Raw genomic sequence first — 18,164 nt, forward strand, 5'->3', positions numbered from 1 at the left:
CTTGCACACTTAGTTCTTTTGCTGCAGGTCAACATTTCTCACCAGGTCTTGCCTGACATGAAAGACAAGGCCGCAGCATTTTGTGTGGCTCAGATGAGGTGATTTACATGTCTGGGTGCTGAGCGTCAGAGCACTTTGTGAGGGAGTCTGAGGGCCTGGTCTTTCTTTTCAGCAGATCTACACACCTTCAGAATTGCTTTTAAAAGATCAACGTATGCTCTTCATCCTACTTTGAGGCTTCCCAGAGACAGGCATGGATAACATGTCCACAGGTAGCTCTCTACACATGAAGGAGAATTATAGACTTGTTTCTTGTAGAATGTTTCTCAAACAATGGGAAGGGAATGAAAGGAAGCACAAATGTCTTTGTAAGGAAACCGCTGGTCATCCTATTACAAAGATGTAAGGGAAGGTGTAACATTTATGTTAATTTTATATGATACAGGGCCAAAACAGTACCTTTCAGTATGCAGTTAACATAAAGCTGTGAAATAATTTGTTTAGCCCTGTGTACTCAGCCTTTTTAGGTACTAAGGCCTCAAAACCCATGTCTATTTCAGATGCAGCCTTCACGTCTACTAGCACATCTCAGTAAAATAATATCCTATCAAAACAAAAATATACTTATTAGAAAATATTTTGAGCTTCTTAATCTAAAAAGTTATTGTCTTAGCCACATCAGCTGTGCTTCAGGTACTCAGTGCCTGTGTGTAGCTTCATTAATAGAAAATGTAAAACTGCAACTCAGAAACATGGTGCTTGTTCATGGCTATTTAAAAATGGTTCTTATCCTTCTCCTATAGGGTCTCTATTGAAGTTTAAAGACAACCATTTACTCTGCCAATTTGTGAAACACCACACCCTTTGACATAAGTATTACCCTAAGAGAAATAGAAATGAAAATGAACCTAACACTCAATAGTGATCAAAGTTCGTATTAAATGACTTTTATTCTTACCACTTTTAAGAATACAGACATTACAGAGCAAGAGAGATGACTCAGCAGTTAAGAGCACTGACTACTCAGAGGTATTTTGTACAATTCCCAGTACCCACATAGCAGCTCAGCCCCAGGATCTGACAGGCTACCTTCTTCTAGCCTCCACAGGCACTGCCTGTAGTGCACATATGTACTTGGCAAACACTCATGCATATAAAATATAATTTTAAAAAAGGAAATACAGCTGGGCATGGTGGCGGTACATGCCTTTAATCCCAGCAGGGGCAGGCGGATTGCTGTGAGTTCAAGGCCAGCCTGATCTACAAAAGTAAGTCCAGGATAGCTAATACTGTTACATAGAGAAACCTTATCTTGAAAAAGGGGAAAAATCCTATACCATTACTGTAAAGGTGACTATTAAAGAGCTAAAAGTTATTTCCATTTAATCCCGGTACTTGGGAGGCAGAGGCAGGTGGATCTCTGTGAGTTGGAGGCCACCCTGATCGACAAAGCCTTCCAGGACAGCTAAGGCTACAGAGAGAAACCCTGTCTCGAAAAAACAAAGTTATTTCTAAGGGCATGAGGGAACAAACTATAGCCCTATGTTTAAGAGGCATTTTGTTCTAACACTGTATTACTTTGTTTGCAAACAGGTGACTTAACAGAAAGAAGAAAAATAGCCATGGATGAAGACTGGCTCTGATTCTTTTGGGGAAAAGTTTAAGCTCTTGGTCCCATGATTGGATTCCATTAGATTCCAAGTGTTGGCAAAGTGGTGTGAAAAAAGGAAGCACAGCTGGGAGGTTATTACTGTTCAGTCACTCATTGATAGTGGTGACATCAGTTTTATATGTGCAATGTTCCTCACTGCAGTGAGAACGCCTCCTGGAGGCGGCTGTTTCTCACACCTTCTCTTCCCTTCCGTCCATTCATAGTCGCGCAGTGGTCGGCCACTCTAGGGGTCACTATGAATGCAAAGAACACTGGGTCTGCAGGGTGTGAGCTGCCTTGAGAATCACCTTTCAGCGAACTGAGGAGATACTTGCTGAAGCACACCTGCTTCCACATCAGCGACACGCTAAAGAAGACTTATCATGGTAGTTATGGACAGGAATTAACAGAAAACGTGGAATACACATAAATCTCCCACATTATTCATCTCCAGAGGAGATGTTCAGGACCTGAGAAGCCAGTGGAGATGCACCTACTAATGTGTGCACCGAAACATGACACATCGCACAAGGCATATTTTAAGAGGCCACAGTCTTACATTTTGTAAGAGTTTGAAGTTAAAATTTCCATGCTTTTAAAATAGCATTTCATAATTCTGAACTTAGAATAGTTTGAATTTTATGTGCATCCTGTTTATGAGAAGCAATGCTTTGTAATTTGATAATGTTTCAAATTATTTTTAGTCTTTTTGTTTAAACTACTGCTTGATTACTGTAACTCACGACTTTCCTATTGAGAATCAAAAAATCGGGATTCAACAGTAGGGACAGATTATAACTCTTTGTATCATGCACCAGTTGAAGTTTTTTTTATTGTGCTCTACAGTGAGGAGTGAGTGTTCAGTAAAGGTTCAGAAGACAGCCGGTCCCCAGAGCCTCCAGCTAGCATTTCCCTGTCATGCTCTGGATAGAACTTTAGGGGAGCACTTGTTGCTGTCACCAAGTCTTTAAGCTTACATGCTTACATTTAGTGTTGACGTGGCTGCATCTTAAAGGGTCCATTTATGAATGGAGCTGGCACGGGTTGTCACTGAGACTATGTAGACAGGCACGAAGGCAGACGTGCTGGACCCAGCCGACAGCACATTGCAGTGTGTCTCATGATGAAGACAGCCCTTGGCTTTATATGGAGGGACTGAAATACCAAAAAGAACTTCATTCGTAAAATGTTCTTTCCCAGGGTCGTCCTAAAAACCGCCCTGAAGTATAAGCCCCTCAGTGTCTGCCAGTGTTTTCCTCCTTGTCACCTTTAAGAAATGTTTTTAAGTTAATTATTAAAAAGATTCTTGTAACGGGTTATAGAAAACCAAATCTTTGCACTTAAATATTCATAATGTTTATTGATGAGACTGGGAGCTCCCGGAGCATTTCCTTTATATATTGGTTTTAGTCCAAGCATAATTTCCACATCTTGTCTCAATTAAAACAGCTCTGATATGCAAACCTCACCCCAAGATGATGTGTGTCCTTTATGCCGCAGTGAAGCATTACAATATGTTTAACCCAAAGAGCCATTGGCTAGGTACAAATATCTGAAAACTGCAAAACTTACAGAAGTCACCCATTACCAATACACTTGTAATATTTACAGATCCATGCATGTTATATATCCGGTTTATTTGCTTCTGAGACCTGGCCATGCTATGTAGCCCTGGCTGGCCTAGAACCTGCTCTACAGACCAGGCTGGGCAGCAGTCTATCTTACCTCTGCTCGCCAGTGCTGTGTACAGGTATATACTAAGATGCCTGGCTCCATTTGTTATTTTTGTTTTGTTTTGTTTTTTTTAGGTTCATTTTTAAATTCTGATTAGTCTATACCCAGAGGCTCTGCCCTGGAGCTAGATTTACAGACACCTGGGCATGGTTGCTGGTAATCAAACATGGGTTCTCTGAAGGAATTATGCATGCTCTTAATCCCTGGGCCATCTCTCTAGCCCCCATTTTTTTTTAAATCTTTTGGAAAATATGGAATATAAATGAACAAAAGCCATGTGTTGTAATCAGTTTTAGCTGAAATACCAAGGCCTTGTAGGCGAGCATGCATGGGCTAGCGAGCAGCTCACAGCAGCATGTCCTGCCCACTTCTCCAGGGGCGACCACTCCTGACACCCAGGAGAGCATGGCCGTAGCCCCGGTTCCAAGTCAGTGACTTTTCTTCTGACGCGCTGGTTTCCCTGCCTCAGGGTTCTAGTTCTTGTACTGCAATGTTCTCAGTAGAGTGCGAGACCTTATATTCCATCTCTAGCATTGCTTCCTAAGCCCTCAAGACATCACACACATTAGTTATTTACAATAATACAATTTAAAATAATTAGCATACATATGTTCATCAGATCACCAGATGAATCCCCCAAACCAACTACAAGCATGGTAGCTTCCCCTCTATCTGAGTTTCCCAGAAACCTAAATAAAGCAAGGATTTTGCTTAGATTTTGGATGCACTCAGCAGAGTGAGGAGCTCTGGCCTTGCATGAATATGCATCTAGTTGTCATGGCACTCACCGTCTCTTCCCAGCTCCTGGTCTGTTTCTACAGCCAGACGTGTGCAGGGTCAGTCCATGTCCACAGACACTGCTTACTTGTGCTGTTCCCAGATATTCTATACCGAAGATGGGGAAAAGATAGATGACTTGAGGATGTTTAGTTTAGTATTGTTCATACCTGAACATCACCTTCAGATAGTTCCCTGATACGACCAAAATTATGTATGGTAGCTAATGTACTATGTATAGAAAAGGGCATCTCTGATGATCCAAAGTCCTAATTGTGCTTTAGCAGTAAGAAAATGCTGTAAATTGAGGACTTTAAAGGGCTAAGTGATGGCCTCATCTAAGCGAGTGCTTTGTAGGGTTGTGGAGTTCATGAACAGTATAAAAACAATCATTCCTTAGTTGTTCATTGTGCACTTAACTTTTTTGCAAACTTTATCCCCTCTCACCTCAGACAGGGCTTCTCTGTGTAGTCCTGGCTGTCCTGGAACTCCCTCTGTAGAACCAGGCTGGCCTCAAACTCAGGGATCTGCCTATCTCTGCCTCCTGAGTGCTGGGACTAAAGGCATATGATACCACACCTGGCACAAAAATCCATTGTTAAAAAGATCTTGGTGTGTTGTGGCCTTTCCTAAGGCGAACACTTTGTTGACTGTACAGTGTGTGTTGGGAGGGTCCTCTTCGATAAATCTGAATGTAGAACACCACTTGGTACCACAGTATGTCCTATAATGTGCTGAATTACACAGTGTATCACAGACGCCTCACACTAAGAATTAAAACCCAGCGGGATACAGCCTAGTAGTCATGGGGACCCACACATGGACGCAGCTGCCGTCTCTATATTCCTTGAGACATCGTTTTAGAGTTTGTTCACAGAATGTGTGCATGTTTATTTAAATCAGAGCTCTTAGCCCAGCTTTGTAATATGCTCATCACCAGAAACCAACCTGCATAGTGACTTTGGGTCTTTACGAGACCTATCAGGGAGTTTTGCAGTTTCTTATATTTCACCAGGTAAAATAACAAAAAAAAATCCTGAACAACTGCAGAACATTACAAACAATTGCCGACAGCTTAAGATGCAGCCATTTGACGGGAAGCAGATACCTTTAGTTTATCCTCATTTTTGCACTGAGTATAAATGTTTATATAAAGCTAAATGCGTACTGAACATTTTATTTGTGCTTGGTGTTGCCAGTGACCATTGAGACTTCAGATGGAGAAGGGTGAGAGGGCAGAAGCACCTTACTTACTGTTGCTACTGAGCACTTCAGTAGTTAGGCCTCATCTTTCCTTTTTGTTAAAGCACATTAAAATTCTGCCTTCTTGCTTTGTAAGATGAGGCAATATTTTTTATCCTATAAATATAATGTAACTTTAAAAGTTTCCTACAAAATGGGTTTATATCGTTGTCTAAACTATCATGTGTGTAAACAAGCTTTGAGAAGTAGAAGACGGGGTGGGGAAGCACTAAATATTCTATGAGTTATATTAAAGATGTTATTTTAAACTTTGTATTTTGCCCACAGTAAATGCACAACTTGGCATACATATGATTTAACGGATTGAATTGAAAGCTCATAATTGTTCCTTCTCCTCAAAGCACATTTATTGGGCCATTATAAGGTACATGTCAGAAAATACCTCTGGTTGACATGCTCAAGGGTTCATGAATGCTATTTCACACAGACTCTCAAGCAATCATTTGTTTTGAGATGAAGGGGACATTTCATTTCTTGTGTTTATAGATTCAGTTACAGTTAAGAGTAGTTCAATATAAGTATGTAGAAGAGACCATGAAAGTTTAAAAACAAAAGGTGTAGTTTTTGTTTGTTTGGGGGCTTTTGTTTTTTGTTTGTTTTCAAGACAGGGTTTCTCTGTGTAGCCTTGACTGTTCTGGACTCACTTTATAGACCAGGCTGGCCTTGAACTCACTGAGATCCCCTTGCCTCTGCCTCTCCAAGTGGAGTGCTGGGATCACAGGCATCCACTACTATGCCCCAGCTATAGAGTTAACAGGAGAACACATTTTTACTTGCATGTTGTATATTAGGTTTCTTCATGCAAATTCATCATCCTTACTATGAAGTCTTTGCAATTAGCCATGGCATCTCCCTTCCATGAGATTTGCCCTACATTTGTGTGATTTAACAAGGTTGGACTGTACATCCCATAGCAGTGACTTACAATGTCTTTGATACAATCCCCACTGCCTCATTGAATCTCTCTGTACTGTATGCATTGCCAAGTGTGAAACCATAATAGTCTATTGAGAATTGGGAGACTGCAGATCATTTTGCATGAGTAAGCTCATGGGAGCTGAAGAAGCTGACACTTTTTTCTTACCTGTTTTGGGTAAATGAAAATTACAATGCAAACTGACTCACCATTATTAGCTTTGTGCAATGTTATAAAGGCAGAAGCAAAACACTAGTGCACTGTGCTTAGCTTTACAGGATGGCTTTCCCACCATACATTAAGTGGATTCTCTTTCTGCAGCAACTGTAAATGCCATCTCTTGCAAATTTATATACTTAGATATGCTCAATTAACATCTAAAGTATTAAAAATACAAAGAAAATATTAAGCAGGCATTTATAGCAATACTATGGATTCTCCAATAATTGTTTTGACTGTTGCCTTTTGCTCTGTAGTGCAACCTTTCTGCATTGTAACTGTGTTTTTTGTTTTGTTTTGTTTTGTTTTTTAACATTTCACACTCCTGACTTCAGAGTTAATTAAGTACTTGCTCACCCAAGTGTTGCACTCACCTTTCTCTTGTACATGCAATGTAACAACACACAGTTTTGGTGCTTAACAATATTCCTTTTTTTTCTTTAATAAAGGATATTTATTTGAACTAACTTGACTTTGTGTATGTAAATACTATCAGCAGTAGGTATTTTCATTTCAGAAAGGAATATGGCAACATGGCACGATTTTAACAATATGTGTTGTTATATTAGTTACTTCCTGCTGTGACTGAGTATGTTGACAAGAGGCAACTTAGGGGGAGATCCTATTGTGGCTTAGAGTTTACGGAAATGCGTCCATGATGGCAGTGTCAGCAAACGGAGTCCTTGTGTTCAGCTTGCTTTTCCTTCCACTCAGCCCAGGTAATCACAGGGTAGTGTCCCCACATTCACGGCAGGTCTGTCTTCCTCAGATACACCTTTCTGGAAACACCCTCATAGGTATTTCCAGTGCTGTGCTTCCATGGTGATTCAGAGCACAGTAAAGTTGATTCAAGATTAACCATTCCAGTTTTGTGGGGCCTGATCCATAGACCACCCCGAGCTGCTGGTTCCCTCAACGCTGGTCTGAAGTATTCATGGCAGCCTTCTTTACTTGTGTTATTATCGTATGTGCTGTTTGTACAAAGCTCGAACATGTTCTCCTAAACTGGGAGATCTTTAAATGACTTCGTTCCAGGAGTTAGTTCATGACTATCTACTTTGAGAGAGATGGTTTTCATACTTGGAAATCTCCAGCTAGAAGCCAGCAGGTTTTATGTAATCGAACACCAGATTCTGTGAGAACGTGGGCTAGGAGTCCGAGTCTAGCTGCTTGCTGTCGAGCCTTGCGCAGACAGAGCCCTGCTATGTATCCTGTGTCCAGTTGGCAGCAGCTCCCCACAAATGGATCTATTTCATGCTGAAACAGACCCAAACTCTGACAGAGCAGCCTTTTCAGTCATTCACATTCCTCTCTTTATTATATGGTCTCCCACAGGCCAGGCTATGACCCTCTTTTCAGACACAGGCTAGTGTGTGTACCACACAGGACTCAGCACAATAGTCTTTGAGCCAGGATATACCTCTATAACTCCCCGAAGTGGCCAGAGCGTTCCGTGCCCCAGCACCTGGAAGGTGTCCTTGCCTGCTCTGACTTAATCTTCTCATTACCTAAGCTTTGGAAACACCTGGATACAGGACCTCAGCCCACACCAGCCTTGTGACCATCAAACCTGGGCTATCCTGATGGCTGAGCCAAAAAATCAAACTTCCGTCTTTCTAGGACTCAGTAATTCTGGATAAGTGGTTTTCTTCTGGCCTGTTATTCTTCTTAGCTCACTAGGGTTCTGTGTCCAGCTATTTAACGAGTTCTTCATTTGGATCTCTGATCCAAAAATGGTGCCTTTGACTCTGTCCCTGTCAAAATAAACCCAGACCGCTCCACTTTTTCTCATCTTGCACAATTCAAAAACAGTTGCCCTCATCTGACTCTCCCAGTCTAACCAAAGCTGATTCTGACTTCCTGTCTGGCATGCAACCATCCTCTGTGGTCTAGACCTTCATCTTTCAGCTGTTCTTCGGCACTGGCTTCCACGTGGTCTCTTCACAGTGGTCGAGCCATGCTCCTTCCTTGTAGTGTGCTGGAGTACAAACAATAGGATTTCTGTGGATCCCAGGAGACTGACTGACTTAGGTTCCGTCATTTGCTGCTCTGCTTCCTGAGTGCTCTGTAGACTGGAGCTCTGTGCAAAGCCTCTTTTCCCAGCATTGTCTGTGCCCCCGCCCCCTCCCCCCCACAGTGGGCATATATTCATGTCATAAACCCTTCTATCTGAGCACATACCACTTGGAGGCTTTTTATTTAAAGGGAAGATATCACTAGCTAGCTTGGGTTTATGGAACTTGCTTACCCTCCTATCCCTCAGAGTGCTGTGGTTACAGATTCCTGTCACCATGCCTGGTTTTTAAATGGAGTACACAGAGGTTTTAGGGACTGAGGTCATTAGGCTGTGTCCTCACCTAGTATTGCCAGTGATTGGTCTCGGGGGAAACGGTGTAAAGAATGCAGTTAAACTGATAGGCTCAACATAAATCCTTCCCTTGCCGCCTTCACAAGGAGCCCTCCCTACCCACACACACCCTGATTTTGGACTTCCAGATGTGTGAGATGTGAAGCCACCACCTGTGGCAACTGGAGCTAGCAGCCCTAGCACACCAAGATAGCATCTGTCAGGTTTCTAGCAGTGTTACCCTAAAGACCTTGGCCTACTGCTCAGGGTATCATTCAGATAGGAAAGAAAGTGGCTGCTATATTAATCATGATTGTAGTCACTGTTGAAGCAAAGTACTGGGAAGCTGACTGACTCAGACCATCTATAGGATGTCAGATTGCTAATGTCTCAGATGGTATTTTGGTAAGAGTTCAGTAACCTGTTTAATTGGGTCTATGAATTTTTCAAATAAGTTGCAAATGATGGCTTTAAAAATGCTTTTAGAATTCTAGAAATTGCTTCTAGAATTCAGTTGCCCGATTTTTCCCCCACGCAAAGTAACTTGCATGCTTAGTCTTAGAAACACTGAGAAGCATATCTAGCTGCTTTATTAGCTGGCTGAAGTCAGCTGGATACAGTGCCCCAGAGGCAGTGGGACAGTTGTAGGCTTCTGAAAGCAGTCTTTGTGCTGCTTGACTGGCTCTGTAAAGGGGGGCTTGGGCGTGCAGGGTCTTAAACTCCTCTGTTGTGGGTGGTGGGTGGGTATATACATATACATATACATATACATATACATACACACAAAGTCATGTGTAGCTGAGATTTTTAAGAACAGAACTTATAGCTTGGTGTGGCACGTGCCTTTAATCCCAGTACTCAGGAGGTAGAGGCAGGTGGAGTTCGAGACCAGCCTGGTCTACAAAGTGAGTCCAGGACAGCAAGGGCTCTGTTACACAGAGACACCCTGTCTCAAAAAAATAAACCCTGCTGCAATGTAGCAGAATAAGGAGTGAGGACTCACCTGGTCACGCAGCTCTGTGGTGTAAACGGAGGCAGAAGGGTGTATCTCTCGGGGTCAGAGCCGTGAGAACCACCATAGAGTCCCGGCACACAGGAGTATTGCCTGGCATTGCCCAGAAGACAGCTTGGAAATGGAAACATCCAATGAGATAAAGAAAACAAAGATGAATGCTTGGGAACCACATCTGTGACAGCTGAGAGTACAAATTCAGACATGGAGCCAGGCATGGTGACACACCGTCATTCCTAGCAAGAGGAAGGCAGAGCCAGGTGGGTCTCCAAGCTTGAGCCCAGCCTAGTCTATGTAGCAAGTTCTAGGCCAGCCAGGACTACTGAGTGAGACCCTGCCTCAAATAAATTAATAAATAAATAAATTAATTAATTAATTAATTCATGAGTGACACTGAGTAGCTGAAGAGATGAAAGCTGACCAGAAATGGCATAGTTCAGGATTAATCCTGTCAGGATACAGCTAATTCTTCCCTGGACTACGGAGAAAAATGACGGAATAAGTAAGACCCTTACTGTGTGTTCCTGTGTAACGGCAGTTACCTGAGGAATACCCCAGCAAGACCAAGAGTTCCCAGAGGCGCTAGAGTATGCTTGTGTGGTGGTTAGAAAAGATAAAAGGCCAAAGTAACAAAAAAACAGCCATTGTGCTCCCATTTCTTCGTTTATAAGTAAGAAACTGGAAAGGCAGGCAGAGGGGCACACAGTTGTAACGCCAGCACTCAAGGGACTGAGGAGAATCTCAGCTTCAAGACCAGCCTGGGTTACATGCAAGGCTGTCTCAAGAAAACGACAACTAGTTGTCCCCACACACTTGATGGTTACAATTTCAATTCAAGGGATAAGTAGGGTGGGGAAAACATGCCGCCTCATGCACCACACCTTCCCCAGTTCTCCAAGGTTGTCACATCTACTGTGGTCATGGGAGGCTTTTCCGGAGAAGGTTTCTGGTCCCATTTTTTTGTTTTTGTTTTTGTTTTTAAAACCTCACCAGTACAGGGATTCTACTGTTTCACATAAGAGCAGTAGAACACTATATCCCTCAGTATTTCTGTAGCCATAGGGACACCCACAGAGCAGCTCAGGCCTCTCCCTTCTGTGTGCTTCAGAGAAGAAAGCTGCTCATCCATATTAGCTACACCTGTTACCCATAATGCCTCCTGGCCTCGGAAGACAACTCTTTCGGAGAAGGAGCTGGTCCTCCTTCCTTCTGCCAGGTTGATCCCACTCTTTGACATCCTCCTGAAGTTCCCAGCCAGCCAGCAATGCAGGCCACCCAGGGGCCAGAGCACAGCTCCAAGCCTGCGTCCTAGGCATGGTTTATGATTACTGTGGGTACACTGCCACAGCCCCCTGCACTGTCACCTGGGAGCACAGCCTGGCCTGCCCAGGCCTGACAGACCATGCAGTCTTCACTAGGGCTTGCCAAGATGGAACCCGGCAGTTACAAAGACCTAATTTACTCCCTGGCTGTGACTGATTCTCTGCAAGAATGCAATATTCCTTCAAGTATGTGCTGGCATGAAAATGCTCTGAATAGAATACTTCACCAAGAAGAAAAAGACGTATAAAGAAAAAGCACTGCCGGGCATGGTGGCGCACGCCTTTAATCCCAGCACTTGGGAGGCAGAGGCAGGCGGATCGTTGTGAGTTCGAGGCCAGCCTGGTCTACAAAGTGAGTCCAGGACGGCCAAGGCTACACAGAGAGACCTTGTCTCGAAAAACCAAAAAAAAAAAAAAAAAAAAAAAGAAAAGAAAAGAAAAGAAAAAGCACTGATGGAGTAACGTTTCCCAGTTAGAGACTGTTCCTACCCAATAAGTAATTTAGTTCTATTTTTGCAATGTAAATATGAACGGATATTTAACATGGATGTTCCCGCCATGCAACGAGCTTTTATAATTCCTGCCAAGTTCTACAACAGTCTAAATGCCTCATTCATTCACAGGCTGAGGTTTGCCCCTTGTTACCTCACAGCCGGCAGGGCTCAGAAGGCACTGCTTGTCTCAGCTGGATCCCAGTCTTTGACAGACTATTTAGGGGCTGCACAGACTTTAGACCTGTTCTGGCTGAGAGTTCAGGTCTGTCCCTTACCTTCTCTGAGCCTCAGTTTCCTCCTCTGAGACATAAGGCTGGATGGAATCGAAGTCTTCAAATCTTCCATCTTTTGTTTTTGAGTCATGCCAACTCAGGTCACTGCAGGTGGTCAATAAAAAAAATGAGTGCTCAGCCGGGCGTGGTGGCACATGCCTTTAATCCCAGCACTCGGGAGGCAGAGGCAGGCGGATCGCTGTGAGTTCGAGGCCAGCGTGGTCTACAAAGTGAGTCTAGGACAGCCAAGGCTACACAGAGAAACCCTGTCTCGAAAAACCAAAAAAAAAAAAAAGAGTGCTCTCAGCCTCTGGCTCCTGCCTACTAACAGCACAGGGGGATTAGAGCCTTACACAGAAAAGAACAGATGCCAGCTGGGTGCAGAGTGAAAGATGACAGGGCAAGACCAGGAGCTGTCTGTCACTGTCCATTCACTCCTTGGTGTTCAGGTAGCTGGCTCTCAGAATCCACAGGGCTCTAGAGAAGAGGAAATGTCACATCAGCCTGGGACATTGTTTTCTTCCCAAGGCAGATCTTGTTTGGGGGGAATTTTACCCTAACCTTAAAATCTGTTAGTCTCTTACAAAGTCATGGAGGCTGGCCATGGCCAGAAATCCAAAGGGTCTTACTCCAAATGGTTGTTTCACCAACACTTGACATCTTGGCCTCACAAATCTCTGTTCATCATGTCTTTGCTCTTAGCCTCAGCTTTAACAACAGCTTACACAATACCCCAACACAACCCTGAGAAATATTTTACATCTAAGTTATCTCTACCTAAAGGAACAAACTGATGTGTTTGGACAGTTGTATACACCAACAAAATGCTACCAGGACAACATCCACTGCATCTGTGCTTCCTAGCAGGCCTCTCCTTCCTTCATGGCTGCTGCTGCTGCTTTTCTCTCCGTGGGGGTGCTTGACCATAGCGCCATACCCCCAGCGGAGTCCTGCACTCTTGTAGTCTATGCCTACCCTGCCCAAGACAACCACTGACCGCCACCACGTCACTAGAGAGGTTGGCTTGCCACCTTTTACTCACAATGGGATTCATCACACACCATTTCTCCTTTTGATCTCTGGGTAAGTAATCCACTGTATGGACACAGTGCTGTGTTCTGTCTACACTGCAACAGGGATTTCTGGTAAGGATCCACTGTGAATTCACATGCTAGCGTCTGCAGAGACATGCACTGTTATTTTCTTAGTAAACAGCTGGGAACAGAACGCTGGCTTGTATGGTAGGGTTTTGTTTAACATTCCCAACAGTTTGAGACAACGGGACATCAGGGCATTGCTTTGCCTCTGAAGAGGGAAAAATGAGCTTTTCCCAAGGCACAGTCTTCAGCCCTTTCCAGTTCCCAGGATGCATGAGGAAGGGACAGAGGCAGAGGTAGTCATAAGCCATAGGCCACTTCCCTCATCTGCAGAGGGGGTGAAGGCACCTGCTAAACAGTTATACACTGTGTCAACACTTCAGCAAAGTGCCAGTGGGAATGAGCACTGGATGACAATGACAGGAAGAGCTGTGTGCCTCTCACTGTCGGCCATGCCTGTCAAGGTTGAATGACCTTAGTCAACCACTTAAATTGGATCGCTCATTCAGAGTCTGTGGCTGGGGGATAGTGTTTAGCAGGAGTATCTGACAAAACTTCCTGAAGTCTGTAACTTCTGAAGAACCTTCCATTTCTTCGGGCTAGCCTTTGGGAGTTGGGAACAGCCCCACTCCTTTATGGGGACACCTCACACCAGATGGAATGCAAGATGGCATTCCCCAATATAGCAAAAATGGAATCAAGTCACAACTTGACAAAATATTTTTTCTTAATCTAAAACCATAGCTAAAATCCTTGTAATATCAAAATCGTATATCAGTATGACTGAGAGCAGTTGCAGCTCGGCACCGTTCTGCACTGTGCTCACCGTGCACTGGTCAGGGAAGGACAGGAGGAGCGATCCCAGTGACAGCAGCAGGTATCTTATTTTATTGGAACACCTTGATAATGGCGGTGTAAGTATTGCAATTAAGTAGTCAAAAATACTTTAAGGACAAAAATCAAGTCGCTTGAACACTTAATCATAACCTCAACAACAAACAAAATTACATTTATTCCTTGTTCTGGCTAGTTTTGTGTCAACCTGACACAAGCTAAAATTAAAATCATCTGAGAGGAGGGAATCTTAACGGAAAAGAATGTCTCCACAAGAGCAGGCATTAGGCAAGCCTGAACGGATTTTCCTGGAGATTAGCAGGGGAGAGGGCCACTGTGAGTGGGGACACCCAGGTCCCCAGGGTCTGTAGGAAAGCAGGCTGAACAAGCCATCAAGAACAAGCCAGTAAGCAGCCCCGTCCATAGCCTCTGTCTGCATCAGTGCCTGCCTCCAGGTTGCACCTGGTTGGAGTTCCTGCCTTGGCTTCCCTCAGTGAGCTCTGATGCTGGATATTAAGTCAAAATAAACCCTTTCCTCCCCAGGTTACTTTTGGTTATGGTGTTTCATCACAGCAATAGTAACCCTAATTAAGACATTACACTAAGGGGGAAAAAAAGTTGGGAATTTGAGATGTCAAAAGATTCTATTGGCCAAAGTTTTCTTGGCTTTTTTTTTTTTTTTCCTAACAAAGTGAAAAGAACTGGAATGAAACCCAGAAATTCTTTGAACCAAATAATAAAAAGAATAACAGCTGTGGAGAGCTGTGATCTTCACCTTGCTGTCACGTTTGTTCGCCTAATGGAAGGCAGGCTCACACAGAGAAACAAAGGCTCATCACTCAGCTTGCCAAGCTGGAAGACGAAGCAGAATTGCAAAGGCACAGGCTGTTACTATGTAGCTCTGGCTGTCCCAGAACTCACTATGAAGATCTCGAAGGTCTTGAACTCAGGAGATTTGCCTGTCTGTGCCTCCCCAGTGCTGGAATTAAAGGCATGCACCCACCACCGCTCAGCTTCAAAACCTATTCTTGAACCTTCTATCGGGCAGAGTGATAAAGACACAGTGTGCTGATGCCTAGAAGGGCAACGGCTCTAAAGAGCAGGCTTAAGAAATGAGAGATCTTTTCTTACAAGGGAAACGAGGCACTGCACTGGAAACCTTCCCACAGCAGCTCCGCAAAGCCTGCAACAACAGGCCTTGACATGAATGGTAGTGGTGGTGCTACCCAGGCCACACAGCGTGTCAGGATCCTGGAATCTCCAAACAGTCACACTTCAGCCTTGAGTTTGATATAAGATGGGGGGTGGGGGCGGGGAGCCAATCAAGAGATTTTAAAGGGGCTGGAGAGATGGTTCAGAGGTTGGGAGCACTGACTGCTCTTCCAGAGGTCCTGAGTTCAATTCCCGGCAACCACATAAACCTATATATCTATAATGTGATCTAATGCCCTCTTCTGTTGTGCAGGTATACAAGCAGGCAGAGAACTGTATACATAATAAATAAATCTTTAAAATGAAATTTAAAAGAAAATTGGAGTATTTACTGCTCAAACTCCCATATGCTGTGTTCCCACTGGAAGTTCTGGGGTCACCTACCCCTTTCTTCAGGCCGTGTTGGACTGTCCTTCAGAGTGTCCTAACTCCTTTCTCTTTGCACATAGCTCACTATCAGGGCTTTCAAAGGCTCCTGTCCTCTCTTCACACTCTCACTCTGTCACAGCTGGGCCAGCCACGCCTTCCTGGTAACCCTCAATCAGTTTCTCCTACTGCTCTCCTGGACAAGCATCAAGTCAACATGACCTCTGGGGAAGCAAATCACGTGAGCCGAAAGAACTCAGCTTCAGAGTGGGCCAAGGCCTAGACAGGTCTGCCAGGCGTCCCCTGCGAGTTCATGGTAGCTGATACATTTCCCCAAGCCTCGGCTAGGAAATACAAAGCCTGTCTAAGTGTCTGTCTACTCGTGGGCTAGAGTAGGCTGTGCCAGTGTTCCACCCAAGCTCATCCCTGGAACCCACGTGAAGTTGGAAGCAAAGTTGGAACACAACTTTTCCTCTGACCTCCACAAGAACAGGCTCTTCTCACACCACCACCACTTTTTAAAAACATTTATTCTGGCTGGGCATGGTGGCGCATGCCTTTAAACCCTGCAGAAGCAGGCAGATCTTGATGAGTTTGAGGCTAGCTTGGTCTACAAAGTGAGTCCAGGACAGCCAAAGCTACACAGAGAAACCGTTTTGAAAAACCAAAACCAAACCAAACCAAACCAACAACAAAACACAAACCAACAACAAAAAACAAAAACAAGACAAAACAAAACAAACAAAAAAATCCCCAAACCATTTATTCTGTTCAGCAGAGAAAAACATGGCTTTTGTCCATACAAGATTTCGTGTTTCTTCTCTTCCTTCCCTGGCGTTTAATCTAAGCTTCAGGTCAGGGTGAAGGTGCTCGGTGGGAGGCTGGGCAAGCCATGGGCTCCTACCCGAGCTCTCCCCTAACATTTACCAAAAGGTCCCTCTGTGTGCCCTAGATCCATCATGGGGACCAGTGCTCCTTACCCTGGACCTGACTGGGCACAGCAGCCTTTTCTTTTGTTAGCTACCTCACCTCTGGCATTGAGGGCCGAGCAGGGACCTTTTGTTGGGGGGCCCTCAGGCAGGAGTACTGGAGAGTTAGTCTGTGGGTCAAGCCTGGATGGCAAGGCACTCTGCTCTACTGACCAGTCCCCTTCTCTGGTGACGTCCCTTCTGTTTTCCTTCCTTATCACACTGGGGTCAGCTCTCAAAAAAATCTCAGCTGCCATGAAAACTCAAAAGTAGAGAAGTAATCTCTAGGATACTGCAGGGACCACTCAGTCTTCTCTCTCTCTCTCTCTCTCTCTCTCTCTCTCTCTCTCTCTCTCTCTCTCTCTCTCTGTGTGTGTGTGTGTGTGTGTGTGACTGATCTGGAAAGGTTTTGTGAGTACTGAGTTGGTGTGGGGGTTGAGGGGAGAAAGAAATGACAAATGCCAGGAAAGAAGCAAAAAGTAAAAACGCTTCTGTCACTTACCTCTTGGCCTACGTTTTGTCCAGCTGCTGGCCAATCCCAGTTTCCTTTCTCGCCTGGACTGCTATAGTTAAGAGCCCTCCTGAATCTGACCTGGCGGAAATTTTGAGCTTTCCTTCACTGTGTAATCCCACCGACTTCTATTTTCTCTTTAGTGCAACTGCGGTCATGTTACTTCAAGGCTTTCACTGACTCCCCTTGGGAAAGTAGGGCCGCTGAGGACCTGAGCCAAGAGTGACATCCGGCCTCTGGTGTTGGGCGGAGCCACTGGAGCACTTAGCCAGGGCCCTGGGGCTGAAGTTGAAGGTGTTCTCATTTCCCCCTCATCACTTGAGTTGGACAGCCCTTCTCCATCACGGTTCAAACGCTTTCTCCTCCAAGGCCACCAGCCCCTTCCCCTGCAGGGCTGGTATCAGGCGGCTGTGTGGCTCCCTCACCTGTCTGTGTGCTCTGGGCGGGAAGACTGAGCTCATCTCTGTATTCCCTAGGCTGATGCACACTTTGCAGGGGCTCAGGAAGATTACCAGGCAGACGGGATTAGGTGCCACCAGAGGCAGAGTGAGGGGTGTGACAGGAGGCTCCTGACTTGAGGAGACACTGTCCTTCCTCATCTGCCACAGTCTTAGTATTTCCCCGTCTTTCCATTTTGTCTCATCTTCCTGCTTGCCACTTTAAAGACTATACATAAATAGTATAAATCAAGACTATACGGCAGCATGGGCTTTAAACTGCCTTTCTATGTTTTTCACTGGTACCTCTGGTACTTCAGGGTCAGGAACTGGCCTGGTGAAAAGAGAAGGGAACCACAGGCTTTACTCTGCACGGTACTCACGAATGGCAGCACGCTTGCGTCATGGCCTGAAAGTACAATATAAAAAAAAATATATATCAATTTGCAACATTTGGTTCAGGGCATTAACAGTGCTTTCTTCCTAAGCCCGCTGCTCTGGGTTTTATCTCCAGAATGCAGGTAAAGGTGGCAGGTAAAGGAAGGAGGTGGTGGCACTGTACCACAGTTCATAGACCTAGTCACCAGACAAAAGATGAGAAGTGTCAGTGTGCTGTCCCTTGTTCTAAAGCAGGCAGTGATTCAAGGCACACACACGTTGCTCGAAGTGCTATAATTTAGAAGGAGTTTCATCAAGGGAAGTCAGACATTTATTTCTTAGCCTTCAGTACTG

General features: G+C 44.6%; 1 protein-coding gene and 1 long non-coding RNA gene across 3 annotated transcripts in view; one reads left to right on the forward strand and one right to left on the reverse strand.

The window, feature by feature from the left end:
• The window catches only part of JMY (junction mediating and regulatory protein, p53 cofactor), a 60,214-nt gene extending 53,187 nt beyond the window's left edge, over positions 1-7,027 (forward strand). For both annotated transcript variants that reach the window (XM_084800659.1, XM_084800658.1), the window contains one exon: positions 1,594-7,027. The gene's annotated coding sequence lies outside the window, so the exon portion shown is untranslated. The remainder of the gene's footprint in view (positions 1-1,593) is intronic.
• Positions 4,181-15,111, reverse strand: LOC311608283. Its single transcript, XR_014782888.1, has 5 exons — positions 15,070-15,111; positions 14,714-14,790; positions 12,011-12,112; positions 9,911-10,033; positions 4,181-4,270 (listed from the first exon to the last, which is right to left on the reverse strand). It is a non-coding gene; the product is annotated as an uncharacterized lncRNA (long non-coding RNA).
• Positions 15,112-18,164: the final 3,053 nt, after the last annotated feature.

The sequence above is a fragment of the Acomys minous genome (genome assembly GCF_964271855.1).
Source record: "Acomys minous genome assembly, chromosome: 11".
Taxonomy (NCBI): Eukaryota; Metazoa; Chordata; class Mammalia; order Rodentia; family Muridae; genus Acomys; species Acomys minous.